At 35.9% G+C, this 17880-nt stretch overlaps 3 long non-coding RNA genes and 1 other non-coding gene across 7 annotated transcripts in view; 3 read left to right on the top strand and 1 right to left on the bottom strand.

Annotated features, from left to right (window-relative positions):
* The window catches only part of LOC144304698 (uncharacterized), a 33294-nt gene extending 29551 nt beyond the window's left edge, over positions 1-3743 (top strand). Inside the window, exon 3 of the long non-coding RNA XR_013371633.1 lies at positions 3672-3743. This is a non-coding gene — a long non-coding RNA (uncharacterized LOC144304698). The remainder of the gene's footprint in view (positions 1-3671) is intronic.
* LOC144305008 (U6 spliceosomal RNA) lies at positions 2117-2223 on the top strand. Its single transcript, XR_013372040.1, has one exon. It is a non-coding gene; the product is annotated as a U6 spliceosomal RNA (small nuclear RNA).
* A 7179-nt stretch (positions 3744-10922) lies between the features above and the next one.
* Positions 10923-13870, bottom strand: LOC144304657 (uncharacterized). Of its 3 annotated transcripts, none has more exons than XR_013371582.1 (4): positions 13660-13870; positions 13480-13555; positions 11710-11910; positions 10923-11600 (listed from the first exon to the last, which is right to left on the bottom strand). It is a non-coding gene; the product is annotated as an uncharacterized LOC144304657 (long non-coding RNA). The 3 variants fall into 3 exon arrangements; XR_013371581.1 differs by having other exon boundaries at positions 13675-13870; XR_013371583.1 differs by having other exon boundaries at positions 11710-11861; positions 13675-13870.
* LOC144304658 (uncharacterized) overlaps positions 13676-17880 on the top strand; it is a 37903-nt gene continuing 33698 nt past the window's right edge. For both annotated transcript variants that reach the window (XR_013371584.1, XR_013371585.1), the window contains exon 1: positions 13676-14008. This is a non-coding gene — a long non-coding RNA (uncharacterized LOC144304658). The remainder of the gene's footprint in view (positions 14009-17880) is intronic.

Here is a 17880-nt window from a genome sequence, read left to right as displayed (position 1 = left end):
GAAATTGTTTTGGTTTTGAGGTCTGTCTTCTACTCCTACATCTCTTAAAAAAAAAAAAAAAATCAAAACAAAACAAAACAAAAAACAGAAGTTGAGATGAGAAGATAGTATTTCAGGCAAGGGGAAAATCATGCAAAGATATGGAGATAAGTGAAAAGTATTTAGGAAATAGAATCTAACCTATGTGGCTGTGTCAACAGGTAAAAATAAGCAAACAAGCTGGGGATTTATTGTCCACAGAAAGTTTGAATCTTATTTTTAAGATGATGGAAACCAGCCGAAAAATGTTAAATAAGGGAGTAAGGGAGTAGTATGAAAGGATACGTTCTTTAGAAGTATATAGATATATATATTTTAACAAAAAAATATATATAATGTCATAATATATATAATATATATAATACATATAATATATAGATATATATTTTAACAAAATATATATAACGTCATTATATATATAATATATAAATGTAATGTATTATATATATGTTATATATAATATAAATCTATATATAATATAAATGTATATATATAACATATATATTATGACATTATATATACATAAGTATATTTTGTCAGAATAGAATGAAGGCCTGAAAAAGCTCATCATTTGTACCATAAACCCGCTGAGACCTGAATGGAGCCCGACCGTGGTAGGTCATCTTATTCTGTGCTCCAGCCCTAGTCCTCCTGTGACTTTCAGTGACTCCCTGGAGGTAAGCTCTAGTTCCCTGGCCCGCTGGCTGGCCTGGCCAAGTGATTCGCACCCAAGAGCTGTGAGTGAAGAACCAGAATGACAGGTCCAGGGAAATGCTCTAAGAGTCCACAGTCATGTCTTCATTTCACTGACTCATTTCCTTCTGCAGTAATTACAGCATGTCCCAGAGAAGGGGTGCTCCTTCAGCCCGGGGGGCAGATGGTGAGCATGCATGCGCTGACCTGTGGCGGGCTACCAGCAATGGCTGTCCTCTACCATGAGAGGAAAGGGAATGTTTCCTGCTGAAGGCCACGGGGATTTTGAGTTTCTTGTTAGGTCCATAGTATACTAAGTTATACTTAGAACCGAATAGGTAAGAGTGAAGAAAGGGTAGACTCATGAGCAGGATGATGAAAGTAAGGAATGGCCAAGAAAAATCAAAGGTGATTTTCCTGAGTGGATAACTGGTCACTATCAAAATGCAGGCATTGGGCTCCTTTTATCCTCAAAACCAATGCTAGCAAGTGACCCTTGTTTTCCCTTTGACAGATAAAGTAACTTATACCCTCAAAGTCTGTCCCAGATCAGATCAGAGGTTAGTAGGGAAACCAGGATGGTAACCTCATGCTCCATTATTAATGGGGAAGGAGGAAGAAGTTTGTGGATCACTATGAGTGATGAAGATAGGAATTTCTCAGTTGTGAGAGGCAGACCTCACCATAAACATAATCAATTGATCCGTGTCTCTGATATTTTCAAAGACTTAATCAGATGACAGTCACTGCCAGAACCAGTATCTCTGTCGCTGTTTCTCCTTCTACATATCTTGGATCTGATTTATTTGCATAGCTTAATTCCCAAACACTTCCCATAACGGGTGACAATACGGCTGCCTATAATTTGGAGGCAGTGATCACAGAGGAAGAAAAGCCAAATTAAAAAAAAAAAAAAAAAAAAAAAGCCTATCGAAAAGGATGTTATTGGGTCTCTTTGGGCCAGGTGTCTGTCTCCAGGACTAATTACCACGGTCTGAGCAATGACTGACTAGGTCTATGACTTGAGGTGTGCAAGATAATGAGACAGACGTTCCCTCGAGAACTAGTTAAAGTTCTTAAAGATTATTATGAAGAGTAAGCAGGGGCTAAGTGTGATAAAATATGAAAGATGTCACTGCATACGGTAGCTTCTTACAAATTTATTTTGAGCCTTACATGGTATATCCAGTGGCAGGGGAGATACATTGCTGGAACTCAGAAGAAAGCTCTGCAGTGAAGTTACTGAGCTTTAAATAACTGACAGATAGATGTTAATTCAGGTCTTAGGTTTCTGTTCTATTTCTATGATGTTTTCAGTGAATTTTACATTCATTTATTTTTCCGACTTTTATCTAAGTATCCTTCATAATTTAAAAATTGATTTGAATAGCTTCGGCAACACATATACTAGAATTGGAACGGTGTAGAGGAGATTAGCCTGGCCCCTGTGCAAGGAGGACATGCACAAATTAATTTATTATTTATTTTATTTTTATTTATTTATTTATTTGCACAAATTAATTTAAATGATCATTTATTAATACATTATAAACTCATATGCATGTGCACACACACACAAAGCATGCTTGCCTTGATGGAAGCATATTATTTAAATGATTCCTTTTTAAAAATTTTTACCACATTGTATTTCTTAAAGTATCAGCCATATCTTCACAATGACACAGCAGGATCAGCCTCATCTGTGTAACCAGAGATGTGAAGAAAGAATGAAATAATTTCAAGCAATCACATTTAGACTGATTGTATCTAGATCTTTGCTCAACTGCTCTTTTAAGCGACTATAAAGAGAAAACTCAAGAACAACCACCTACCTATTATGGAATTGAGACATTTAATATTCATTATTTTTAAAAAAAAGATCTTAAAAACTCACGTTTTACACCCAAACAATTTGACAAGTATTCATTCTTACACCAAGGTCTGGTACAGTAAATGGTTTTTGTCTTTGGAACCTAAACGGCAAGAGTTCCTTGGTATAAGCGTATGCTGTTTTAAAGGACAGTGATAGGGAGGCCTGGGTGGCTCAGTGGGTTAAGCGTCTGCCTTCAGCCCAGGTCATGGTCCCAAGGTCCTGGGGTCGAGTCCCTGCTCAGTGGGGAGTCGGCTTCTCCCTTTCCCTCTGCTGCTCCCCCTGCTTGCACTCTCTCTCTGTCAAATAAATAAAAAAAAACTTTAAAGGAAAGTTACATAGTCTTGAAACATTCAAACACAACTAGGATTAAGACAAACTAAGTTTATTAAATCAGGTCGGTGAATGGCAAATAGAAAGAATAGGATAGTGTAAATGCACTAAACAAAATAAGTGTTCTAGAAAAGACTTCTTAAAAGACAAAATATAGTACCGGTCAAGTTAGCCACTATTCTAAACAGTCTGGATTAATGCTAGTGAAAAATTCATTTTCCAAGTATCCTGTGAAAAATAAGAATATAAATATTAATTCCAAGTTGATGTAAGACTTTTTTTTTCCAAAAGCCTTTTCAACACAAAACTTCCCATTCAGTGTAGCAAAGCATAAATGTGCAAAGCTGTGGCTTCTCTACTGACGATAAATGTTCCCTTTATCCCTGCACTTATATATCTAGGTTTTTTTACATTTATATTTTTCTTTTGATTTACATTTGTTTCTAGCTGTTGCCCTGGGCCATTCTGTATATGACAATCAATTTAAAACAACTAAAAAGAGAGAAATGATAAAAACATCAACATAAACAACCATATTCTTTTATATTGAGGCCCATGGCTGTTATTTACAGACTCTTCAGTAACAAGTACCATAAGCATTTACAAAACCAATGATTTTTATAGTGTAGAGTTTTTATTACTATTTTCCTTGCGAGTTTGTGAGAATTACACTGTTCTAACTGAAATTTTTCCTTGTTGTTGCATTTGCCTTTTTTGGTTTCTTTTGCTGTTAAAGATTCAAGGAGAGACTGAAGAAAGCATTTGAGATAGCTACAATATTCACCAGTAAGAAAACTTCAAATAAAAGGATTGCTTTATAAAACTCAGTGGTATGGTGTTCAATTAAAAAACTGAAATACTTTGAAAAAAAAATAAAGCACTTTGTAATATGGTATCCCATCGTGGAGAAAAATAAGCAGCTTAGAATGAGTTCTTTCCGTACTGAGATGTAAGCAGGCTAACAAATGTTAAGTGTGGAAAATAAATATTGAAATGTCATTGTTCAAACTAATGTATTTCACATACACCATCGCCAGCAATTTTTATGATTTATGTTTAAGGAATTTGAAGTTTTTTTCTTTACCTTCAGAATCTTCTTTATCATTTTCTGGTGAATTACATGCTATGCTATTTCTACCAGAATTCTTATAACTGAGACAATAGCAAAACCTCCTTTTTTGTAAATATCACTAACCTCCCTTTTCACTAGTTATAATTCAAATTTGAGCAGAATATTATATCATGATGATAATGAGGTTGTTAAAACAAATTTGATGCCAATTGTATTAAAAAACCGATGATGTTTTATAACGCTATCAAGAAAAGCTGCAGTAAATAACACAAGCATTGAAAACTATTCAGAAACAATAATTACCAGTTTGGTGCATTACAACTCATTGATAAAGAAATCTATCTATGCTTCGGCTCTATTTGACGTTGACATACTCTAATATTTTCCCCTTCAAATATATATGTAGATAGAGAATAAAAGTTGAGTCAGTATATCCAACAGTACAGTTTTGATTGCCAAACTGATTTATTGGTCCAAGAAAATTGATGTGACTGCAAATGTGATATCTCCCAGGAGAGGACTCATGCCAGAAAATAAGGACTTAGGTCCTATGAGTAAATCAGTCATTTAGCAATACAGTTGTGGAAAGAGCATGTAAATCTTTTAAAAATATTTTTAAAGAACACAAAATTATAAACCCTTAGCCACAAAGAACATCATATTGGGACTGCCAAAGATGAAGAACGAAAAGGAAAGATGCCTTCTCTTATTTCCCTGACGCCGCACAAGCTGGATGCCACGATGCTACTGTCATCAATGAGCAGTGATAGCGCTATAGAGACAGACCAATGGGAGCCTTAATTATTTATCAAGAGATAGCAGTGGAGTTTCTATTCCTGAGGGAAGAATATAATAACAGGAGGGCAAGAGAGAGGGAAAAGAGGAAGAGGGTGGAGGAAGGGAGGAAGAAGAGAGAGAGGAGGAAGGCAAGCATAATCTTCTAGAAAAGAGTAGCCCTGGGTCTTATAATATGTTGGCAAATTGAATTTAATAAAATTAATTAATTAATAAGTAAAAAGACTAGTGGTGTTATTATAAAGGGGCTGTTGCACCTGTCCTGTGGAACAGCACCTATGGGGAGAGCCACGTGCTGGGTGGGACACAACGAAAGAGCAGAAGCCCTCAGTAGTGCATTGGAGTTAGAGGGAAGCAGCAGAAATGCTCAATAGAAAATACATTTTTACATGGGAGCCTGAGTTCACCCGAGCATTCCTAGATTTGATTTGATTTTCTTTTGGCTGTGATGGGTGATGGTGGACGTTGTAGAGGCTGTATATTTTACATACATGTTTGGGCTAAAGACAGAGAACTTCAAGTTAGTGGAATCCTCATTCCCAGGGTATGCATAGGAGATAAAGTTTGTGAGAAGCATTCACCATATCTAGTTCCTAAAGATGAACAACATTGGTTTTCTATCACTGAATATGGAATTGGGGCCCAATAAAGTAAGAGAATCCCTAAATAGTAGATCACCATAATCTATTTGTAAAAGCTCCAAAATGATTATCTTAAGAAGCAGTCACGATTACTGTTTCGGCTTAACTGATCGCACTAATAGTTTGCCTACAGGCAGCTGTCAGCAGAGACTCAAAATAGCATTTTTTCTAATGTGCAATGGACAAAGTGCATCTATAAAACTGTGGTCACGATAGTTTCTTGAACTATTCCATTTCCATATTTATATATATGACCCAGAAGGCCTCATTTGCAAAGATTGCCATATTTTCAACATGGAAAGTATATATAAGATTTTCACAAGATACCTTGAAAGCCTTCCAAGTTGTTTCTGGGGAAAAAAAAAAGTGCTCCAAATTATAAATTCTTCTCTCATGTATTTCAAGTTAAAATTACGCAAAATATATGTTAAAAAAAAAAAACATATGGTGGGTAAAATGAGTTTCTCTCACAACTAAGAGAAACTGCTTCGCTTCATTCTCAAGGCATCAGTGAGACTCTAAGATAAATACAAGCAAATGCATGTCTTTTCTCCACTCTGCTGCTCTAAGTGCCTCGCCCAGTAACTTCCATGAAGTCAAGTTTACCTAAATGTGAGGACAGTTATTGCTGTCATTGATTTTATAGATATAGATATGATATAGATTGATATCAATAGGCACCTTTTAGAAACTTCTGTACTCTTCTTGAAACTATATTAGTTCCACAAATCTGAGCTTTACTATAAAGGGGAATTTGGGTGTGAATTTGGTTGAGTGCATTTCCAAGCATTCTATAAAGACCTTATACCATAAGTAAGAATCAGGAAATGTCATCAAATATAATTCAGGAATGATATTGGAGGAAGGGAAAGAAAAAAGAAAAAACATAAATAAGACAAAGGCCAGAGAGTTGTGGCCTATGAATTATATATAACCAAACTGATTTTGTTTAAAAAGGCCAAACTAAATAGAATATTCTAAAATACTAAGGACAGAGACTTGAACTACTAATGATTGTAATGCCACGGGTCTCTGTTACAGGTTTTAACTTCTCTTCACAAGCCATTCATCTATAATTTGGTTGATAGAGCAAATGCTACATTGTTAGAGAAAGAAATGATAAAAAATAACCCTATGATGGTGGTTTATGTTGCAATCAATAATTCCCAAGGAGCTCCCCAATGAATCCTAAAGAATCTAGAGCTAACCCAAGAGAATAGGGATCACTTATCTCCAGAGTCATCGTAAATCAAACTATGTGGGCCAAGCCACTCATTTAATTGGAATTAGGCCTTTTAATTGGAATCCTGCTAAAAAGTGTACTTTGGGGAGATTTAGCATCTTAAAGATACGCAGTCTTTATATTCACAACCAAAAATGTTCTGGTTTCAGTGACTACTATTTATTTGAGCTCATATATTTTTATATACTTTGAATATATATTTTTGGACGTAGCATATTTAATGTAATTTAAAACATGTTATACGCTTCAGTTAGCATGCCTAGCATATTTGACACTTAACACAAAGTCGTTTTTTTTAGCAGTACCTTTCATGTTAGAGAAATGGGTAATAGATTTAGGAGTTTGCTATCTTACATTTATTACATGTTTTTCACATTTAAAGAATAATATTTCAAATGAGGATAGAATTTATCACGTTAAATCTAAATTTGAAGTTTTAAAATATGGGAGAGATAAATTTGAGAAATCATTTAAGAATCCTTTTCCAAAAACCTAGTAAAGACACTATAAGCACTTGAGTTACCTATTTAATTGACAATATGCATCTGTTTTCATAGGCATCTTTTGCCTTAAACCTCCTTAGACAACTATAAATTAGATTTTTATGCAAACTTTGCTTTTAAGTATGTCAATCTGGTTCGGAATTACCAATCAATTTCCCCACTCAGTTCTATCATCTAATAGTTACCGAGTGGACACTTAACTTGAGGAACTGGAGCTGTCATTGGTTTCTTTACCTGAGTGGGAATAATTGAGTTGATAGACACATGTTGAAACAAAAGAGAATTTTCCTAAGTAGATTTGTCTTAAAAAAGTCCTGGGGAAGGAAATGTATCAGGCCAAATTCTGTGAAAAAGATAGTTCCCAGTGTCACTCACAGGTTTGTCACGGGATGAGGCAGTTATGGGTCCAGAGGAAAGGAATAGTGTTACTGTACTAACCATAGAGGGCACGACAAGGTGGGGACGGCATCGAAGGAGATGACCAAAATGGCAGACATAGGCCGAGAAGCCTGTTTATACCTGACCAAACTAAGTCTCTGGCTAGAAACAAAACATATTTATGAGTTTTCAAGTCACCTGCATTTATTTCAAAGGAATGCTTCTGGGAATATCTGTAGTCTTTTCTTTAAAGGCTATCTTTCAAAATTCTTCAGTCATTTAAAAATATTTTCAGAAGTTCTCACTTCCCAAAGAATACATGCCTATGACTTGGGATGACGGTGAAGCCAAAGGAGAAAGACCACTCGTTTTCCTGCACTGCCAATTCAACTCCAAGATTATTATGTAAGCATGATTTAAAACAATCTAACCAGTAACTTATTTAAAATATTTTATAGACTTTTAATTGCTTTATAACATAAACATAAAACGGTTGAAACGGTTTCAGCATAAATTTTCTTTACGACCACAAAGTAAACACAACAGTATATCACTAATAGACTTCATAAATAGAATAATATCAGAAAACCACTTTATTCCTCTATCCCAACCTTCCTTCCCAAAGGCAACTGATATTCCTACTTATAAAATCATTGCTTAGTTTTGCCTGCTTTAAAGCTTTCTATATATAGATTGAAGAACTACGTATAATTTTGTGCCTATCATTCCACAATCAACATTTTGAGTTTTTATCCACTAGGTAGCAGTCCTTTTTTTTTTTTTTTTAATTATACTGTAGAGTTCCATTGTAGAAATAACCCACATCATTCTACTGTTGGTGGATCTAGTTTTCTTGAAAATTTTGGTTGCTTGTAAGTTTCATTTTTTTTTTTTTTTTGCTATTAGGTAGGTATGTAATAGGTAGGTAGATAGATAGATAGATAGATAGATAGATAGATAGATGATAGATAGATGATAGAGGTAGAGATTTAGGAATATTTTGGATACATGCCTAAGACTGAAATCTCTGGATCATAGGTTATATATATTTCCTTTTAATAGATACCACCAAAATGTTTTCCAAAATGGATATACTAATTTATATTCCACTTGCAGTGGCTGAGAATTTGAGCTACTTCGAATCTTTGCTAACACTTTGTATTATTGATTTTAAAACATTTACCCATTTATGTGGAAATAAAAGGATCATATTGTGGTTTTAATTTGCAACTCTATGGTGAATAGTGTTTGAACATATTTCCTTATTTCTGGACATTATGATACACTCTTTTTTGATGTGCCTATTAAAATCGGTTTACACATTTGTCTTTCATATGCTGCATTTTTTACTATTAATGTTCAGAAGTTCTTAATAAATTCTAGATGTAAGTTTTTTATCAGTACTTTGTTAAATATCTTCCCCCAATTTATGACTTTATTTTTCACTCTCTAAATGGTATGCAATATTTCCTAATCTTGGTATAATTTAATTCAACAATCTTTTCCTTTCTTGTTTGTGAGTTTTGTGCCTTGCTTGCAAAAAGAAAAAATATGTTCCTACCCTGAGGTTATGGAGACATATTCTTATTTTTTTTTCTCCTGAAAGCTTTACTATTTTATCTTTTCAATTCACCATCATCATTCATTTATTTTACTTAATTTTGTGTATGCCACAAGGTTAGGGACAGTTGTAGATAACCAATAGTTTGACCAAAGCTTTTGTCCCTATTATGTTTCACTGTCATTTTTCTGGCACATTAAGTGACCTTATATGTGTAGAACTATTTCCAGATTTCCGTTATGTTTTATGGATTTCCTTGTCTATCTTTGAACGAATCTACACAGGTTTATAGCAAAGCACTTTCAGTCCATCTTTATATCTGGTAGCATATATCCTCCAAGTTTATTTTAAAATGTTCCTTTGGATATTTCCTCCTTTGCTTTTCTGCATTTTGTACCAATGCATTTAGGGAGCTCCTGACAGGCTGGAGCCTCTTCGGCTTCTAGAGAGGCTTCTAGATTTGTAGAGAAGATGGTGGCAGTTGGAACAACCCAGTTTTGGAACCATCAGAACCGTGTGGACTCTTGATGAAGCTACAGGCCAGGAAGCAGGTCAAGTCATCGCAGACTTGGGCGTGAAATGTGGAGCGATACCTAAACAAATCTCTAGTAGAGTCTCAGGGATGCTGTACCTGATAATGAAGAAGATATAAGAAGAAGATAATCTTACTTCTTCCCCAAGAAGCGAGATGCGAGTCTCATTAATTTTTAAAGATTGGAGTTAGTACTTGAAAATCTAGTGTTGTCCTCTGTGCTGTGGTTCCCATGTGGGATCACACAATAAAATACTTGAATTCAAATTAAATAAATCCTCCTTAAGAAAAACTTTGGGGGACATTGGGCAAATTTTAGCACAGATGTAAACATTTCATGAATGGTGTAAAGTATGATGATGGTATGTTGATTATTTTATTTTAAATAAAGCTTTATGTGTTAGAGATGCATTCTGAAGTATTTATGGTCAAATGGTTGTTTTGGGGTGTTGCTTTGCAATACTCCAGTGAATGGCAAGCACAAAAACAAATATATAGGGAAAAGATACATGAAAGAAAATTGACAAAAATACTGATATTTTGAGGTTGGGTAATAGGTATCTGGGCATTCATTGTGCCATTCTTTTTACTTTGGTGTAGTTTTGAAAATTTCCATAACAGAATAAAAATACATGCACATGCTATTCCATTTGAAAGAAGAATATTTATGGTAATGAACACAGAAAATCCTTAGATTTACCCCTTAAATGTAAACATATAAAAAAACCTTTTTAGATGTGTGAGAGTCATCTATATGGACTGCTGAGTTTTCCAGCAATAGGAAAATCTGTTAGCAGGTGCAGCTATTGGGCACCTGGGTGGCTCAGTCAGTTAGGCACCCACTCGGTTTCTGCTCAAGTCATGATCTCAGGGTCCTGGGGTCAAAACCCTCAATAAACTCCCCAGAGAGCCCTGTATCAGGCTCCACGTGGAGTGTGCTTATCCCTCTCCCTCCCCTTCTGCCTCTTCCCCTCTGTCCCTCCCCCATCAAGTGTGCTCTCTCTCTCTCTCTCTTTCTTCCTCTCTTTCTCTAAAATACATAAATTTAAAAATCTTAAAAAAATGTGTAACTGCTAACCAATTACCACCCACTATAAAAAGAAACACAATCTCCAAAACACCTAAAACTGAAGTTGTTCTATTAACAACCCTAGGCAAATAGACTTATGGAAGGTCATAAAACACATACTTAAAAAAAAGATTTTTATTAAAACAAACACATTTGAAATATTTTTGTTTAAATTTTTTCTTTCTGTTGTAACTCATACATGGTATATTAAAATTTGAAATATTTAATGTGTATTCTGATGTTGTTATCATAGGAAAACTCTCTCAAAATCATTTCTTATCCCTTAGAATTACTTCTCAGTTATTTATTTCATGATAAGTTGATGATGATGATGATGGTGATGATGATGATGATGATGATGATTGCAATGCACCCCTGGCTTAATTTGTTGAAGATGAAAACACTTCATACTTATTTTCTTTTTTTAAGCATAGAAGTGATTTTATTCTATTCCCTTTTTTATTATAGTATTAGTGAAAATTTCTTGAGTCTAAAGAGGAAACATGTTCCCTCATAAATAATTTGCAATCATGAAAGTTGGGTTTGAGGGTGGATTGGGTACTAATATCTTACTGCTCTTCTCTCTTCACTTCTGAAGTTTAGAAATACAGTGTAAACATAGGGGACACACACACAAAAAAAGGAAAGAAGTGCTGCTTTATTAATGGCTGGGTAGCCCTCTAATAGATTTTGATGGAATTCATAGCTCAGTCCAAAATGCATAACCGGAACCAGAGGTTTGCGATTAAATTGGCCAACTCTGTAGAACAGGCTGTGACTTGCAGAAACCACAAATTCTCTCTTAGAGTTGCTAGGAGAGAGTGATAGGCTGTCTGAACCTTCCTCAGAGTGTGGCAGGTCTTGCAAGTGTCTGTCGCAGGAGGAAGTACAATCAAGCATATTCCAGACACATAGAAAGTAGCATGAAAAGCTAGAGCATGGACCTATACCTTTAAGACACAGTTAACCCAGCCACTTACTGAAATGTGCAGCTGATGAAATGACTTAGCTCCAAAAACGCTGTATTCGCTTCCTAGTTGATAACTGCACTTGAATCCACCTCTCAATTTCTTCCCTCAGGATATAGATAGACAGGTGGATATGAAAGCGCTGCAAATGACGAGCATCCAGCCTCCGTGGTAATAAAATTCATAAATCATTGACATTAGTTTAGTCTTTCACTGATTAAAAAAAAAAATCTGGTGACTCCATGCTTAGTTCAGCCCAGTAACTCCACACTAAAATATATGCGTCTCGAGGATGGATCTGTTTTCCTTACCCATTTTATCCCAGCACCTAACATGGTAATCATCATTGAGTAAATGCTCGATAAAGATGTGTTCAAGGAGCATTAAATAACACATTGCTAATAATCTTAATTTCCTGACTACCTAATAAGAAATACACCATCAGTCTAATATCCAGATGGATATAGATACAGATCACAATTCTATGAATTATATGTTTTGGCGGCATCTGTAAGATTGTAAAATTCAGATTAACCTCTTGAAAATGACCCCCAAATCATGAAATTAAAAAGGGTTAGGTATAGATTGAAACCAAGAACTCTGAATCCTGTATCTTTTCTCTCCTTTTTCTGTTATCCTCTAAAACCTAAATTCTTTCCTTTTCAAGGAAATGCATGGGGCTGTATTTATGCCAAAATTAGTAGAAAATTGAGCATCCATATCCAAAATAGTATCTCACAATATTGTCGGCGCTTGATTCTATGTTGAGGCACTGGCTTCTTAACTGTGTTCAAAATTTAAAATGTGTGAGTTCTCTGGATCTGCCAAAAGATGCGTGTCACCAAACCACCCAGAATCTCCTGTAAATAATCAAGTTATCATCAAGCTATGTTGATGGCCACAGGTACACACCTATCGCTGACACTGCCAACCTAAGGACAGGCTTCTAAAAATGATGTATTTCATTGCTTTCGGAACTGTTTCGGCTCCCTTGGTGCCAAAGCTTACCGAGAGCTGCAGGATCCTGACATCCATCCTATTGCGTCTTTCTAAAATATACACTCCAACCTATCCGTCTTTTTCCCTTTAGGAGATCTCTATGCTTCTCTTTATAAACGAGTGTAGTTTCAAACATTAAAATTGGAAGTTTCTTTTTAAAGCATTTTGTTTATCTTTTCTAAAATGCTAATAATGGAGCAGTTGTTCCTTGTAGCTTGATACGTCCTTATCATTGATGCTACGGTATCTTTTTTTCTATTAAAAAATAAAGACATTTAAACCTCCTACCTTACAGGCTACTTTTATTAGATTTGCAGCTCAACCATTACCTTATCTTTTCTTGCTTTTTACTTCATTAAGCTGTTGGATCACTTTAACCTTTCTGTCATTATTAACTCTAAAGTCACTGACATTATAAATGAACCATAGTTTGTTATTATTATCACTTTTTACATTGACCTCATTTAAATATCACAGTCCTGAGTGTTTTAACACGTATGAAGTCTCACAAGTCATATATAATTTTGTAAAGATATTTTGGGTATCTTGATTAAAATCGAGAGCATTCTAAAGCCTTTGTTCTCATTATGTGTTTCAGCAGATGCCCTTTAATAAAAGTATTCTTTTTGGGGGTGTTCTGAAGAAGTTACCCAAGACCATGTAGATTCAAGGGTCCTAAGATGTGTTGGTCTTCCATATCAAAGGCTTGAAGTGATTTGTAAGTCTTCAGATTTGGATGAAAACTGATTTAGCTTCCAATATTCTTCAGGTGTTCCAACATACCTCATTCGCGTGTAAATGCCTTGCCTTGGTGTCAGAGCCCCTGAACTGGATACGTCCACATATTTTTAGCGGTGACCTAAGGCAGAATAAGACAAGAGGGGCTGTGAATCAGAAAACAGTGCTGTACTGTGGATGACGTGGAGGGGATGCTCAGTTTCCATCTGTGACGGTCACAGTCACCTGCAGTTAACCTGCCTGTGCCACAGGTGACTGCGAGCCTTGTTGAAAAACACATGTTGGTGATAACGCCTTCTTACTTTCCGGCCCATGTTGGGCATTATAATGTGCAACGCAACCGTTAGGCAGGGTCCAACTAGCCTAAGTAGCTATTTGTAACAAGGCCAAGAATTTAAAGCCAACTTCAGCAATTCTCGAGAGATGCTTAATTACTCACAGGTGATGTTGCTAGGCAACCACTTCACCTTCTGATTCTGCTGCTTCACCTAAGTGTGGTCCTCAGTTTGCTTTATCGTTACTGAATGTTAAAAGACGTGGAGAAGTACAGTCGAAACGATCTATTTAAAACCAGGTGAGAATAGAAAGTTAGGGAAATTCTCATTGTAGACCGTGTCTATAATTCGTATTCTTAATGCAGGACTTGGTGCAGGTAGATTTTTCGTTGAAGAAAGAGTGGCGGGGGGGTGGTCAGGGCTCACATTCTAGACAACAGCTTTGGATGAATAGAAAAAAATGAACTACCCTTTGCATTATGGTGCATCATTTAAAGGTCCGGAAATGGATAGATACCATTGGCGGCGGCAGCAGCAGCAGCAGCAGCAACAGCAGCAAGCACATCTACAAATTGAAATGTATGTTTACCAAAGATCACGATCCATTTTGATTCACAGCCTGTTTATACCTATTGCATTTTGTGTCAAAATTACATAATAGGGTAAAATGTACTTGAGAATATAAAGGCAAAAAAAAAACCTGTTATTTTTTCCTATGGAAAAAATATGATTTATGATATATCATGACAAAAAAAAATCCAAGAAGGAAATGTGTCCTTTTTCATGTTTAATTTTATTTATATCTCAGCATTCCTCATAACCTTTGACCACAGTTTTTGATTTTACCTAGAAACAAATACCCCGAGAACTAACCACTGTGAACTACAGCTCTAGAAATGCTGAACCACAAATGTCTTTTGTATGCATCGCAGGGTTCATGCACCTCACCATGGATCACACACGCAGCCTGTAAATGAGAATATGTTATTGAAGTGATGATTTGAAAAGGGCCATACACTCTTCAGAACCCCCTTTACAAAATGAGAATCTCAAAACATCCAAGAGTTCTTTGAGTAAGTCCACACACTGAACAAGTAGAGCCTGGAGAACATATTTTCTTAAAGCCTAATTTAAAGTAGCGGCTCTTCTACTCCTCAGTTTTTTGGTTTAATATCATGTGATCTCACTCCCACATGGAATTTAAGAAGCAAAGCAAAACGAGCAAGGGGAAAAGAGAGAGAGAGAGGCAAACCAAGAATCAGACTCAAATGTAGAGAACAAATGGATGGTTACCAGAGGGGAGGTGTGTGAGGTGATGAAACAGGTAATGGGGATTAAGGAGGGCCCTTGTGATGAGCACTGGGCACTGTATGGAAGTGTTGCGTCACTGTATTGTACACCTGGAACTAGTGTTACACTGTATGTTCATTATTTGGAATTTAAATAAAAACTAGAATAAAAAGGAAAGGAAAGAAAAAAATGGTAAAATGGTAAAGTCACCCCAAAAAAAGGTAAAAATAGTGGTAAAAATAGAGAGGGGCACCTGGGTGGAACAGTCAACTAAGCACTGGACTCTTGGTTTGGGCTCGGTCATGATCTTAGGGTCTTGAGGTCCAGCCCTGAGTTGGGCTCCATCTCAGCATGGAGTCTGCTTGAGATTCCCTTTCTCTCTCCCTCTGCCCTTCCCACTTGTGCTCGCTCTCTCTCTCTCCCAAATAAATAAATAAATCCTAAAAAACCCCAAAAGAATAGAGAAAATACATACACCTTGTATTAGTATTATAAAGGTTAAATCTGGGAAGAATTTATTATAAACAGGGTGAAGATGAGGGTTTTTTCTTCAATAATTCAAGACGCCTTGGATAGGATTTAGGACGTTAGTAAATGCAGATGAGTCTTTACTGTATAAAGCAATAAGACAAGTATGTGGAGCAGTGTGTTCAGACAGGGACCCACCATGTTCATCAATCTTTCCACCCTTGCATGCATGCAAATGTAATTAATAAATGTAACGTGCGCCAGAATAAAGCCTTGCCTCTCACACTATAAATATTACATTATCAGTATTCAGCAAAGATAATATAAATATGCCTACTCTTATGTCAGCCAGATCCAGGTTGATGTAAAGCGCTTGCCCGAATAAGCATCTTCTTGAACATAACTACAGCTGCTGTCACATAATTCATATTCTTAATGCGAGACTTGGCGCAGGTAGATTTTTCGTTGAAGGAAGAGGGGGGTCAGGGCTTACATTCTAGACAACAGCTCTTTGATGAATAGTGTAAAATGAACTACCCTTTGCATTACGGTGCATAAAAAATAAATTTATTAAAAAATTTTCAAAAAAAAAAAAGTCCAGATATGGGTAGGTACCATCATCGGCGTATATCACATTGCAGGTATCTTTTAATTGATTTGGCAACAAGGCCAAATAGTAGGGGAAGGTACTTAATATGCACATTTCAGATTAAAGTGGGTTTTATGGATGCACGTGTGTATGTACGAGGGTGCCTGCATGCGCATACATACACGCGTGCACATCCACACATATTTACATATTTACAATGTACATATTTACATTTACACCTTTGGCTTCACAGTTGAGGTCAGGGTTTGGGTAGAAATGTCACAAACACGATTCTCGGTGGTTTTACCATAAGCCCCCAGCACTGCTGGACTTAATGAACATTAACACAGGAAAAGCAATGTATATTAAAAACAAAAACAAAGACAAAACAAAACAAAACAAAAACAAAACAAAAAAACCCACCAAGGTACAAGAAGCCGGGAAAGGTCGATGGACCTCAGAGCGTCAAGAACAGAAGAGGTGACCTGAGCATAAAGCATTTTAGAGGTTTTGGCAGAATGAGGCCACAGATCTAAGTGTTAGTTTTCCATCCCTTGTGTCCATGATTTATTTGCTCTACCGGTGTCCTTCTCTTTTGATCTTCCAAGCAGGTAATTTATTCTCTCCTCTTCTATTTCTTCTCATTTCTTATAGGTGCTGATTATTTCACTCTTGGTTTCTATGGTTCCATAACTTCAGTTGCCACACGGTGGTATCCTCTAAGCTCATGCGAGTTTTCAGGTTCCACGTCTGCTCATGCCCCATTAACTTTGTATTTCTCAGTTCATCTTCCTGTGTTCTTTTTTTTTTTTTTTGCCTTTTTTCGTATTTGTTTAAAAATGTTAATATATACATATAGCAATCCATTTTCAGTCATATAGAGTTTATACTTATTGTCAATAACTCCTTCCCATCTGTGATTTGACTTTTCAAACCTTACACAGATTTTTTTAATATAACTTCTTAATTTTATTGAATTAAAATTTATAAATCTTTCCTTTTGTGATCAGTTTGTTTCTTAAGATATGTTTTTCTATCTCTAGCTCATGAAGATATTGTCCCATATTACATATTTAAGTATTTTACTTTTAAAATGTGAAAGTTAGGTATTTAATTTACATGAAATTAATTTTGTTATGTTTCTATAAGGGAGTCTAGTTCCCTTTCTTTTGCTTGTTGATTACTAAAGTCTAAAGCAACAAGTTTGATCCGATTTTTATGTTCTTAGTTTTTATTCTATCAATTACTGTATATTATTAAAATGTTAAAATCCCTCTTGATGTTGATGGGTGCATCTATTTTTATTTGTATTTTTTTAAAGAAAACAAATTAACTCAACAGCCAAGAAATCTGAGTTGATCAAGCTTTTATGCACAGCTGGATTCAAAGACTCTATTAAAAACATTAACTCTTGATCTTCCTGCATCTCTCACGTCTGCTTTACCCTATTTCACCTTCTTTCTCAGATGATGCTACTTAGTGGTTTCTAAGAGCTACTCCCTCTTTCTAAAGGTTCCAGTAGGTATCTGAGGTTCAGGCTTATTGGCCCAAATAGGATCACGTGCCCATTTCTGGTCAAAGCTAGAAAGCAAGAGCAACTGACTGACTTAGGAGGGGCCATGTTCCCATCTCGGGAACTGACTGAGTTGAACCTTCCTCAAAGTAAAAGGGAAAAAAATGTGTCAGCTGGATTCACTTCTAACATCATAAACCATAGGTGTGTGTATGTGTATGTGTGTGTGTGTGTGTGTGTGTTTTCTTTTGAAAGAAAGTGCATGCAGAGGGGCAGAGGGAGAGGGAGAGAGAGAGAATCTTAAGCAGGCT

Source organism: Canis aureus, chromosome 34 (genome assembly GCF_053574225.1).
Source record: "Canis aureus isolate CA01 chromosome 34, VMU_Caureus_v.1.0, whole genome shotgun sequence".
Classification (NCBI taxonomy): Eukaryota; Metazoa; Chordata; class Mammalia; order Carnivora; family Canidae; genus Canis; species Canis aureus.
The sequence above is the reverse complement of the archived record's forward strand: the minus strand, read 5'-3'. Positions and strand labels throughout refer to the sequence as shown.